The 12,304-nt window shown below is 43.4% G+C and overlaps 2 protein-coding genes across 6 annotated transcripts in view; both read left to right on the top strand.

Moving 5' to 3' along the window:
* Positions 1 to 12,304, top strand: part of RIOX2 (ribosomal oxygenase 2) — a 766,429-nt gene that overhangs the window by 194,647 nt on the left and 559,478 nt on the right. The gene's annotated exons all lie outside the window — the stretch shown is intronic.
* The window catches only part of LOC146805267 (zinc finger MYM-type protein 1-like), a 104,948-nt gene that overhangs the window by 88,922 nt on the left and 3,722 nt on the right, over positions 1 to 12,304 (top strand). The gene's annotated exons all lie outside the window — the stretch shown is intronic.

The following is a 12,304-nucleotide window of genomic DNA, read 5'->3' as shown; positions in this document are numbered from 1 at the left end:
GATGGCTGAACGAGACGTTTAACGTGACTGCTCCTGACACATGAGGTTCTGGGTGAAGTGCGCATTCGTCACCACCAGCAACAATGACCTAGTCCTGACCCCAGGAGAAGATGTTCTTATCAAGGACACTCTGGGAGCTTCGCCAACGACAATACAAAGAACTGTCTTAAAACCGGAACCAGCAAGTGCGATGACTTCATTTTGCGGACTATGTGAGAACTTTACCGGACGACCCCAAGTCCACCAATTAGAACTTTCCAAAACCCCAATCTTGATACATTTTGACATTAATTTCATTATAAAAGTAGGTAGGGAAATGAACTAAAAAACTCTTCTTCTTTGACAAACTCGATTTCCTGACGTTATGCTGACGGAGAGGACGGTGACACTGCTGGACAGCTATTATCCTGAATCTTTGAAAGACTGAATTGCGGCCTGACTTTGATGAATTTTAAAGGGTTTTCCACGACTTGACTGACTTAGAGGACGACTATTAGCCAGATTAGGTAAATATGATGTTCTGCGGTGTTGATGATGATTTCTAACAATTTGCATTTTTGTTAGATAAACGATATTTGATTAATTAATGTGTTTTGTCGATTATTTGAAGAAGAAAATTAGGATAAAGAGAAGAGTATAGATAAATGAATGGTTTCGCTAAACTACAAAACAACTAAATGATTCATCTCCTAATGAGGGGAATATCACAAGGTGGAGTCAACGCATTTAGGGTTAGGTAAAGATATTCCTTTCATGTCAGCGTTTGGAAGCCTATTCCTCTAGGGAAGCAGATCAACGAAGTATGAGTGTTGGTGTTATGGGCCCCACCAATAAATGTTTTTGAGTGAATTTGCTATTGAGGTATTTGGTCTGCGACGAAGGGGGAATTTGATGTTCCACGCTGCAACACTCTTTCCGGCGATTTCACTCTGAGAACATTTCAGTTGTTCATCACACTTGTACAGTGTGTGATGGCCTCTCTTTCGTCCTTCCATCTGGCTGTTTCAGGTCAGGTGTTTTTTTTTTTGTGTGTAATTTTAAATAGCGCAAACTTGACCCAATAGTATTGCGGTGCTGTAAAAGAACACCAGTTACATAACAGACAGACACATTCATTTTTGGATAGGCATGGGGAGATTAATTATTTTTTATGAGAATTACTGATGTTAAGCCTATGCCGAGGCTCGTTCCCAAGCAGCCCGTCACTTGTATTTTAGTTAACGCGGTCATTCTTTTTACCATTGCTTGCTTCATAAATGCTCAGTTTTTGTCTCTCGTGTTCATAATTTTAGTGAGCCCAATTTCCAATTTAAATGTTCTATTATTGTATTAGGCTCCAAAGTCACCAGCGGCTGCACTCCATTATCGAACCAACTACCGGAAAGCCCTTCCGTTCCATCAAGGTTGCTCCGGAAGTGACAGTACCTCGACCTGCTGAACATGATGGCGGCCGCGGTATAGCTCGGTAGAGGATGTACCCAAAATATATTTATAGGCTTGGATTACCGCCGTCATGAAGCAAGTGGCTCCAGGGGCAGTAGGAGCCGAACAAGCAGTCTGGGTCCGCTGCTCACCACCCGACCTACATTGAGGAGGCGGACACTCCAACCAGCGGTGCAGGGAGGTAGGCTCTACTACCCCTGTCACCACACAATTAAACAAAGTTATTCAAACAATCAGAGTCAATTCACGTAGAGGGGACTCTGATTGCACAGACTCCTGCCATATTTGAAGCACAGTCCCAGGGAAAGCATGCTGTCCCTGCACAGCTGTGGTATTAACATCTCTACCACATGGCCATACTTATTTTCTGAACTCTCCCACCTTACTCTTCTTATCAGGTGTTCGCTTTAGTATGCTCCGCACAGCCCTAGTATGCGCCAGCCTAGATGCGGACGTTCCTGCAGATGGTTTGGAATCAGACGGAGGGCAGTGGCAATGCTTCACATCGGTATACAGCCACAGCTATCCTTTGAGCTCTAACTCAGGTGGTTTCCTAGATAGCACTTCTTTCATACGCTATTTTTTAAATCCAAAATCATTATCTTAACATTTTTCCTTCCTGTAAGATGTGTTTTGGTCATTCGCTACGTTCGGCGTTCTATTATTAATGTTGCTTTTGTACCGAGCACATAAAGTTTTTTTTATTGTGTAAGTAAAGGGTAGAGTGGTGAATTTTGCAATATCACTTAGTTCTCAATACTCTTCACGTGTGAGTAGACAATATAAAACTGCCTGCTTCGTTTGAGTTATCATTCTATAATTCTCTCCTCTAAACAGACCCTCGACCCCTTCCCCGGATTTTGCAGCACCAAAATTGGGATTTTGAGGCTCAAAGTTGATTTATTTTGCGGCAGCTTTTCAATATTTTATTTTACCAGTGTTCCTTGATTGTCATAACCTCACTGTCTCCTACCATTAATTTACCCTGCCATCACCATCTTCAGCCATCACATCTCTGCCAACTGCCTTCTCTGGTATTCTCTTCCTCTGCTACCATCTTCCTGTTCGCTTTTTTTCTCAACAGTTTTGTGTCCCCTCCCCTCCCCTTCCGTGGCCCTTCCCTCTCTCTCACCTTCCTCTGCCATCAGCCTCTCACTCCCTTGTTGCCACACTTATCTGCCGTTGCCATGCTTGTTGAACTAAGTTATACAACTTTGGAAGTCCAAGTAAGCCCTTATATACTGAATAATTTTACACATTTTGTGGCAGCCTTATGCGTGTGCCTGACATGGTATATGCAGTTACTTGTAGGTAAAAGGCCAACAAAATAGTTCCTGAATATGGCAAGATCAATTGCAAGTTAAGAATAACGCTTCCTCTTATTATGTAATTTGCACTTTCTCATAACCTCATATTTACGCTAGGATACCCTGCTTCTTCATGTGTGTACACATAAGAAGGCAACATACATATACTGCTGCAAATTACTGATTATAGTCTATTAGCGAGAAAAGGGTAAACATTCTAGCAGCTGAGAGTGTTATCTATGCACGGTAAAATGAGAGAAACAAAAGCACCACAAAAATGTGTGCAAGATTAGATGTGTGTAACATATCAGCGAATTACTGAAATATGCTGCATAGATAAGAAGAGAAGTCCTGAGTCATCATGTTTTGCCACTGATAATTTAGCAAGGAGTCGGGGGGGTCGGCATGCCCCTTCCTTTAGACTCTGCTAGTCTAAAGACAGGTGCAATGCCTCCATAAATGTGAAAGTGCTGCATGGGCGCTAGTAAATACAAGCATTTGCAATGCAATAGGTCTCGCATTTACGCGAGTTTAAGCTATTAGCATTGTAATGACAAAGCCTTTTATTTATGTTTTAGAAACCAAAACATAAATAAAAGGAATTGTCATTTACAATGCCAATAGTTCAAACTTGCGTAAATGCGAGACCTATTGCATTGCAAATGCTTGTTTTTTTAGGTTTCACCTACACGTCTGCTTGCGAAATCTCTTGTAACCAAAAAAAAAGCATTTGCAATGCAATAGGTCTCGCATTTTGGAGAGTTTGAACTATTGTCGTTGTATATGACAGTGCCTTTTATTTGTTTTAAAACCCTCAAACGGTGCGTAAACAGCCACTTCGTAAGGCTGGCAGCAAAAGAGGCAGTTACTGCCAGACTTGCCTCTTGTAAGCAACTACTATAAGTACAAAGTACGTGTTAATGCTACGTTTGCAGGTTTTCAAAACACATTAAAAAAAGCCATTGTCATTTACAATGCCAATAGCTGAAACTCTCACAAATGTGAGACCTATTGCGTTGCAAATGCTTGTTAATTTGTTCCTCCTAAGAACTTTCTTCATCTCATCCACATCTTCTCCACCCTCTATGCCCACTCCCTTTTTTAGGTCTCGCCTAGTGACGCAGCGCACGCATTGCTCGCTTGCGAGATCTTTTGTCGTTGCTTTTCTTTTGGAAGTGGGGTTGGTGACCGCCCTGTCTCCGTTAGGGCCCGCCCACCCGGACTGCATATTTTGCTCGCACACTGCACCAGTCAGTGCAGGCACGAGCAACGGCGACAGCTTGTTAAATTAACTGTGCTTGTAAATTTTTTAAGACAGTTTTCTAGACTATGCCACAAGGTGGCAGCAAAAGGCCGATAACAGTCTCATCCAGCAGCTCTCGCTTTTAAACCTTAGCCTTTCGCACCCCTACTGCCAGATAACACACAGACACAAGCGTGCCATTTGCTGTGGAGCAGTGAGTAGAGCTCTACCCGTTCACGGGTTCTGCGGTATCACTCTGCAGGGAGAAATACCAGTCTGTGTTTATCTTGATGCACTTGGAGTTTATTTGTAATTTGCATCTGTGAGAAATTTGGTGGATGTCTGTATGCAATTAATCGCAGGAACAATGTAACCTCAATGACCCCCACAGCCTCGTAAAAATCGCCTTTAAATTAGACTCCTGTACCTAGGCGGGGGAGTTTTTCTGATTTAGTTACTGGTGGGTGTGAAGTCTGCAGTTCCTCTCTTCACTCTTGTCTCCGCCTTAGCTCTATACCCAAAAAAGCATTTGCAATGCAATAGGTCTCGCATTTACGCGAGTTTGAGCTATTCGCTTTGTAAATTACAATGTCGTTTTGGTTTTTAAAACAAATAAAAGGCATTGTCACTTGCAATGCTAGTAGCTTAAACGCTCACAAATGAGAGACCTATTGCATTGCAAATGCTTGTCCTTCTTGCCTTCATCTATCTCTCCTCTTCTGTATTTCTGTGTCGTCTTTTTCCATTTTTTAAGCTGTTGGATCACTGCAGACATCGAAGAAAGGCTACTTTCAAAAAATAAAATATGTCAGTAACATTTGTCTTTTCCTCACAAAAGTTCCGTATTTGTGGAAAAGGTATTTCGACATTTTGACATTAGGCCAAAATTAAGTTTCGGCAGGCGGACTTTCTTTGTTATGGAAATTCGTCAAAAGGACTGAATTCCCTTTAGATATTATTTATGCTCACCCGTAAGGCAGCCATGTGTAGTGTTTTCCTGAACTAGAGAAGAATGTAGATAGTTTTAGTTGGAACGGCTGATTGTTTTTATTTAATTTAATATTTCCTTATAGCGCAGAGAGCTCTAAATACCTTTAGATCTGCTACCTGCACTTTGCACTTTCTGATCCACGCCCACACCTCGTTCCACCGCTGGATTTCCCCGATTGTTGTGGGGGGTGCTGGCGTGTTTGTCCTAGTGTTTCCTTGGTTGGTGGGGCTTGTGAGTGCGGGGCTTGGACGGTCAAGTGACCCAGAGTTTGCTGCCTATATAAAGCTGATGCCTTCCTTCTCGCGCAGTGGACGCGCGCAGCTACGAGAAAACTGGTGATTATTATCGAAGTCTCGGTCTGCATACTTCAGCCTAGCAATAATATTTAACCATTTTTAATGTGAATATTGCGCCTTTCCTCATTTTAAAATTAAAACCTAAGCAAATTATTTTTACCTGTTGATCCGCTACCTGCACTTTGCACTTTCTGATCCACGCCCACACCTCGTTCCACCGTGGGGTTTACCCGATTGTTGTGGAGGGTGCTGGCATGTTTGTCCTAGTGTTTCCTTGGTGGTGGGGCTTGTGGGGGCTGGGCTTGGACGGTCAAGTGACCCAGAGTCTGCTGCCTACATAAGCTGATGCCTTCCTTCTTGCGCAGCAGCCGCGGCGCCAGTTCTCCAAAAGCAAGCCCGTCTGCGCCCGACCGGGGCCAGGGGCCACGACCCCTGGTCCAAACTCAACAGACAGACTTGTGTTCTCATCAAGCCAATTATTGGCTCATCGCCCTACCCTTCGCCATGACTGCACCCTACTACAAATAGACATCAGGGAAGGGAAATGTCTTTGCTGTGGTTTCTCTTTTGACACAACTCCGAGACTTGTAACCACTCCGAAGGGTTACATAAACAATATTTATCCTGATGTCCTAACCACTAAGGAATTCTCCTTCCTCAGTACAAACTGTCGCTCTCTCCCGAAGCATAATGCCGACATTTTTGATCTCCTGAGCAACGATCAACCTGACGCACTATTTCTGACGGAGACATGGTTACGTGAGAGCTCAGGCCCTGATGTTGCGGCCGCTTTACCGTCTAATAATGCCATAGTTAGGAAGGATAGGGGCCCTAAAATTGATGGGGGTATAGCCATCGTTTTTAAAAAGAACTTTCAGTGTAAATTCGAACCCCTAGCTCTGACAAATTGTGAAGCAGCACTATTCAAACTGACATTGACCCCGAATTTTACTCTTTATGGAATACTGGTGTACCATTCCCCCGGGCCCCCTGCTTCCTGGGCTTCATCCTTTCCCAGCCATATAACCCCTCTGCTTATGAGTACGGTCAATTTTTCAATTCTGGGCGATTCAAATATACACCTGGATGACCAAACAAGTAAAACCAGTACTAATCTTGTTTCTGACATGGCAGCCATAAACATAAACCTTCATAATTCTGGCCCTACACACAAGGCAGGCCCCCTACTTGATCTATTTTTTCCAGCCAACCCGACATTCACTGCTCCCCCGCACTACCACTCTGCTGGTCTGACCACTTTTAGACCAGGTTCAGTCTAACACCCCCTGGCAACTCTATGTCCTTCCTTCCTACTCTAAGGATACTAAAAAGAGACTGGAAAAAACTCGACCCCACCGACTTAAATAACATCTTGTGTTCCAACATACCCATTTCTGAACAAAGAGTGAATATGCTCTCGGACACCGTACAAAACTGGCTTCTCAATGCCATTGACATCTGTCTTCCTCTTTCTAATAAAAAGATTAATAATCATCGTCCGCCTGCACCCTGGTACACAGACAGTCTAAAAACAGAGAAATACAAGAGTAAAGCATTAGAACGGAAATGGAGAAGCGAGTACGCTCTCTAATCCAAAAATGTCTATAAAAAGGCCAAAAAATTATATCATAATCTCTGCAAATCAGCCCGTGCTGAATATGTCGCAATTACCATATCTGACGCTCTGAACTGCTCCAAAACACTTTTTGGGTTAGTCCAGGAGCTTGCTGGCTCAGAGACCCTATCTAGGCCCTCACCACTCAATAAACGTCAGTGTGAAGACCTTGCTTCCTTCTTCGTCCAGAAAGTTGAGAAAATCTATTTGGATATTGTTAGCACACAATTTGATAACCCCCCTCCTTCGCCACTTGCCAACTCCCTTCAAGCAGTATTTACACCAAACATAGCGGACTATATCCTCTTTGACCAGGACAAAGTGCTTGATACTCCCTCAAACAACCTGGACACATGGCCCTACTCACTGCAGACTCCTTCCACAAAATCCTTGATAGCATTAAATCCGGATCACCCAAGGACCCCCTACCTATTTCTATGCCCAAGCAGCTTGAGCCACCATCTCTGCTTGCCATTATGAACCTTCCTTACTTGAAGTCACAGTTCCACCTGACTGGAAGCATTCAATGGTGACCCCTCTCATAAAAAAGCCCAAGGCCGACCCTGACTTTCCCTCCAACTATCGGCCCATCTCTCTGCTGCCCGCCTTTTCAACATTTTTGGAGAAAAACATCCACGCCCAGCTCTCTAAATTTGTGGAAACCAACAGAATCCTCCATCCTTAACAATCTGGCTTCAGAGCGGGTTTCTCCACGGAAACAACACTACTGGGGGTAACGGAAAGGCTACGCCCCCATCTGGATGCTGGAGATACTGTTTCCCTCATTTTACTAGACCTAAGCGCAGCATTCGATTCTGTATCTCACACAGCACTAATCAATACGTTGAGATCACTAGGCATCGGCGGCTCAGCCTTTAAGTGGCTTGCCTCTTTTCTGGCTAACCGAGCTTTCCAAATCTTTTCCCCAATAGCCAGCTCCGACATCCATCCCTCCCCCTATGGGGTACCTCAGGGCTCCATCCTTAGCCCTCTACTTTTTAACTTGTATGTAAAACCCTTAGCCGACATTGCGGAAGATGATGGGCTGACTCTGTTCTCCTACGCAGACTCCCCCCAAATTATCTTCTCTCTCTCTCCATGGAAAGTACGGACGGAACATCCCCCCTTCAACTAGGCCTAAGGAAAATTGCATCATGAATGAATACTAATCATCTAAAACTTAACTGGGAGAAAACCGAGGTTGTGATCCTTGGCAAAAACAAAGATCTCTGGGGCCCGCAACATTGGCCCTGTGAGATGGGAGCACTTCCTCGTCCCTCCAGTCAAGTCCGCAATCTAGGCGTAACCATCGATGACTCGCTTACTATGCACCATCAAGCAGTTAAGGTAACTGCCACCTGTTTCATCATCTTGAAGTGGCTCAAAAAGATCATCCGGATGCTGCCTGATTTCACCCAGAGAACAGTAGTCCAAGCTCTTTTCACCTCAAGACTGGACTACGGAAACGTTCTTTATCTCAGATCCAACAAGGCGGTGATTCGCAGGCTGCAGATGGTACAAAACTCTGCTGCAAGACTACTTTGCAGGGTTCCCAGAGCTACCTCCATCTCTAACCATCTGCGGGACTTGCATTGGCTCAAGGTTGAGAACTGAATCAAGTTCGAAGCCCTGAGCTACACATTCAAAATCAAAATAGGCACAGCACCTCAGTACGTACAATCTCTAGTCCGCCCCTACGTGCCTACCCGCTGACTTCGCTCCTCCACATGAGGGAATTTCTCTGTACCCAGAATCAAACTATCTCGGATGGGCGGTAGATCGTTTGCATTCCTTGGTCCCTCACTATGGAACTCACTTCCTTTAGCCATCCGTAACAAAACGGTCTACACCCTTTTTCGCAATTCTTTGATAACCTGGCTTTTTAACCAGTAATCTCACAAAGCTGCTGCACACTCTTTTGGCCTGCTCCGGCGCCAGGAAACCCTTTTTGGGTAGCTGCCGCGCCATACAAATTAATAAATAAATAAAGATAAATAGAGTACCTTAAAATGTAACCGGAAAGTACATTGAAAGTGGAAGATATCTAATTGTTCATATGGGAATTGTGTGCCTGATCTGCAGTGTAGCATTGCTATTAGTTCAAGAGGAAACATAGTAGTTTGAAGAATAAGCGGGCAAGACGAGTTATTAAATGTGTGGGTAAAAGAATTCCACACGTAGATGGTGGAAGAATTGATGGAAAGTGAAGGACTGCTTTATGGTTTAAGTGCTTTGTATTTAGGTGTTTCAATCTGAATTAGACCCTTGCTTCCGAGCCCCGTTGGCCTACCAACAGTCAAACAAATTGCCTGGTAAGGAGGACATTTAGCATGGGTGGTCTAAGTGCCAGACTGATTTTAAATCTGAAACTTGTTTAGAAGGGTAGCCAATATAAGTTTTTCAGGAGAGCTGGTATCAATTGAATCTTTTTTTGTGATGGACGCAGATTATCTGTTGAATGGAGCACTGCTTACAAATGGGCAAGCTACTCTGTGTAAGCCAGCAAGGTGTTGCCAGAGTCTGTCTGGAAAGGAAAAATTAAAAGCTGCTGCTATTTTGGCTTGTGTCTACTAGGGTTTTTATCATCAAAAAGTATTATTTTAGATTCAAAGAATCCTTTAGAACGACATGAAAACTTCAAAACCAAGTGCTGTAACAATAAACTCCAGTATGGAGAAAAAAGGGACACAAATATGCATCAATATACTATAATAAAAACAGCATAACAGCCCATAGTGACACTCGATAACATTATACATAGCGACAGAATGACCCATGCGGTTACCACTACATTGTGCAAAAACGCCAAGACATGAATACCACAAATTGTGTGGTATTAATATTTATAAAAGAACCCTCTCAATGTAAATCACACATTAGAGGTAACGCATCCTTATGTAAACATCACAGAGCAGCAGTAGTAATGCCCATGAATATTTGTAAAGTGCTACAAAGTATAAGCAATGAAGTGCAAGAGTATACAATACCGTTATATACCGTAGCTAGATGTCAATCACATTCCATGAATGATCAGCCTTGGACTCTAAAGTTTTCTTACTTTTAGTCCCATGAAGGAGACAGAAATTTGGCGGTTCTATTGAAAGTCATTTCATTCGTGTCAGATCTCAAAATTCTTAGAGCATGCTCATACCGTCTAATTTTTAAGAGACGGTAACGGGCTTAATCCACTTTTTGCGACAAATTGTGTATGCACTGCAAAAAAAGAGGAAGTGGTGTAAAGTTTCAGTTTCGGGAGTGCATGACCGACACAAAGTGCTGGCAGAGAAGCTCACTCCCTAGGTAATGCCGAAGCTGTTAATTGGCAACATTTCATATTTTCATCCAGTATGCAGTTTTGTAGCTAAGGAACACATGATTTTATCAAGAAATGGTTCAAATGATGGGGCAGCTTTACAATCTAAGAATCTGTCCGGCTTAAGTTTACGTAGTTCCTCATTCCATAAAAGAACTTTAAACTTTCTTTTAACAAAGATCTAGAGATGAGAGCAGCATGAATAGGAGATTTCCAAAGAATAACAACATTAAACCTATGTTTTATTTCCTTCACATACAGTAACCAGGGGATTTTCAGTAAACATTTTAAGCGCTTAATATCTGCAAGTAAAAGTCTGTATGGAGATAGCTCATAATTAGACCAGTCTGTGCCAGTACAGTAGAAGTCTAAGTTTGTTTACTGATGCAATTGGGTATGCACTCACTTCAAGTAACTGTGGTAGACAATGGCCGCTCTGTGGAATACTTAATAGGGACCTGACAAATGTATTTTCTGCTACTGTAAGTTTCTGGACTTTAGCATAACCCCACAGCTCTGAGTCTTTGGCCTTAGAACTGTATATTTCTACTGAAAGAGAAATTGGTCTGGTCTTGATCTTCTTTACCAGCTGCAAAATGGCCCTTGATTCCTGGTAGGGTTTTTATTTATTTAATTGGTTGTGTATGCTTTTGAATGGAGATTTTGGTTACCTTTTTTAGGTGTGAGGAAAAAGCTGTCATAGCCTGATTTCAGGAAGTCAGAACTTTTCTCTGCTAACCATTTTATATATATTTTTTTCCAAAACTTTGTTTAAGATTTTACATATAGCATAACACAGGTGTACATTTCGATACTTGCAAGAAATTATATAATGATGCATTTCGGTGGTTACAGTTCAGTCTATTGTCTATGGCCAAGTGTAAAGGCATTTAATCCTTCTACCCTTTGGCACCCAAGACACTCCCCCCAGACGATACACCCCAGAAGCCTGCCCGAAGGCCATCGGCCAGTAGGTCATGACAAACCTACCGCCAAAGCTCTCGGTCTTCCTCTAGATTTTCATCTGTGTGACTCCTCCTCATGTGCATCTCCTCGGCCAGCGTCCACTCACGTACATCCCGAATCCATGCAGAGACCTCGGGAGCCCTCAACCCCATCAAGACAATTGCCTTTCTGCACCTAGCCAGCACCTAAAGTAATTGCAGGAGCCTATATGCCATCTTGCTCTGCTTTTTGGGTTTACCTATCTGCCCTAGTAGGCAGTGGTTAGGTGTTAAGCAACCTCATCTGCTTACACTGCCTCCTATCCGCTCCAGTACTTATGACCAGAAGCTACTGTCCTGAGGACATTCCTAAGCCAAGTGTGGAAAGTTAGCGCCCCCCTTCCCTCCACACCTGGAACAGGAGCTGGGCCTACCGTGGTCATGCGATGCATTCTCACTGGGGTCATGTATGTGCAGTGCATGTAATTGTAATGAATTAAACGGAAACGGGCATTACAAGATATCGTGTTCATAAGTGCACCCACCGTCCTCCAGTCCTTGTCCTCCAGGGGTTCCTCCAGGTCAGCGTTCCAGGCTGCAAATGCCCCTTGAGGAGGGGCACTGGCATCAGCCCTCATCACCCTGTACAATATTGACTCGGTCCGTTTGCCGGCCCCTCACATAAGTAGAATGTCCAGTGTCTGTGTAAGCTGTGGAATTGAACGATGGGCCAAATTTCTTTAAATAAATTGGCTAACGCGGCGTATTGTAGGTATTGTCCCTGTCCCAATCCAAAGACATCGCAGGCCTGTTCAAATGCTGACCATTATATTTAAACTTTTATCACAGATAGGACGTAGTATAGGCATGGTACAACGTAAATAATGGATTTGGCTGTCATACTAATAAAACCTTTAATAAAAAGATAAACAAGCATTTTCTTCAAACGTCCAGAAAAATGTGTTCAGTTCCTTGGTGTGACTGAACTCGTGTAGCAGAGCTGTTGAACTCGATTCGGATTTCAGAAATCGGGCAGGGGGAGGGAGATTGAATGTGGACGGTGATAAGATTTAATGTTTTCCCATTGAGCTGACGCACCATGCAGAGGAGTTTTCAGGATGATAGGGGGGTGTCAATAGTTGGCATGGATGA

Source organism: Triturus cristatus, chromosome 8 (genome assembly GCF_964204655.1).
Source record: "Triturus cristatus chromosome 8, aTriCri1.1, whole genome shotgun sequence".
In the NCBI taxonomy this organism is placed as follows: Eukaryota; Metazoa; Chordata; class Amphibia; order Caudata; family Salamandridae; genus Triturus; species Triturus cristatus.
Note: the sequence above shows the minus strand (reverse complement) of the source record. Positions and strands in the feature narration are given on the sequence as shown.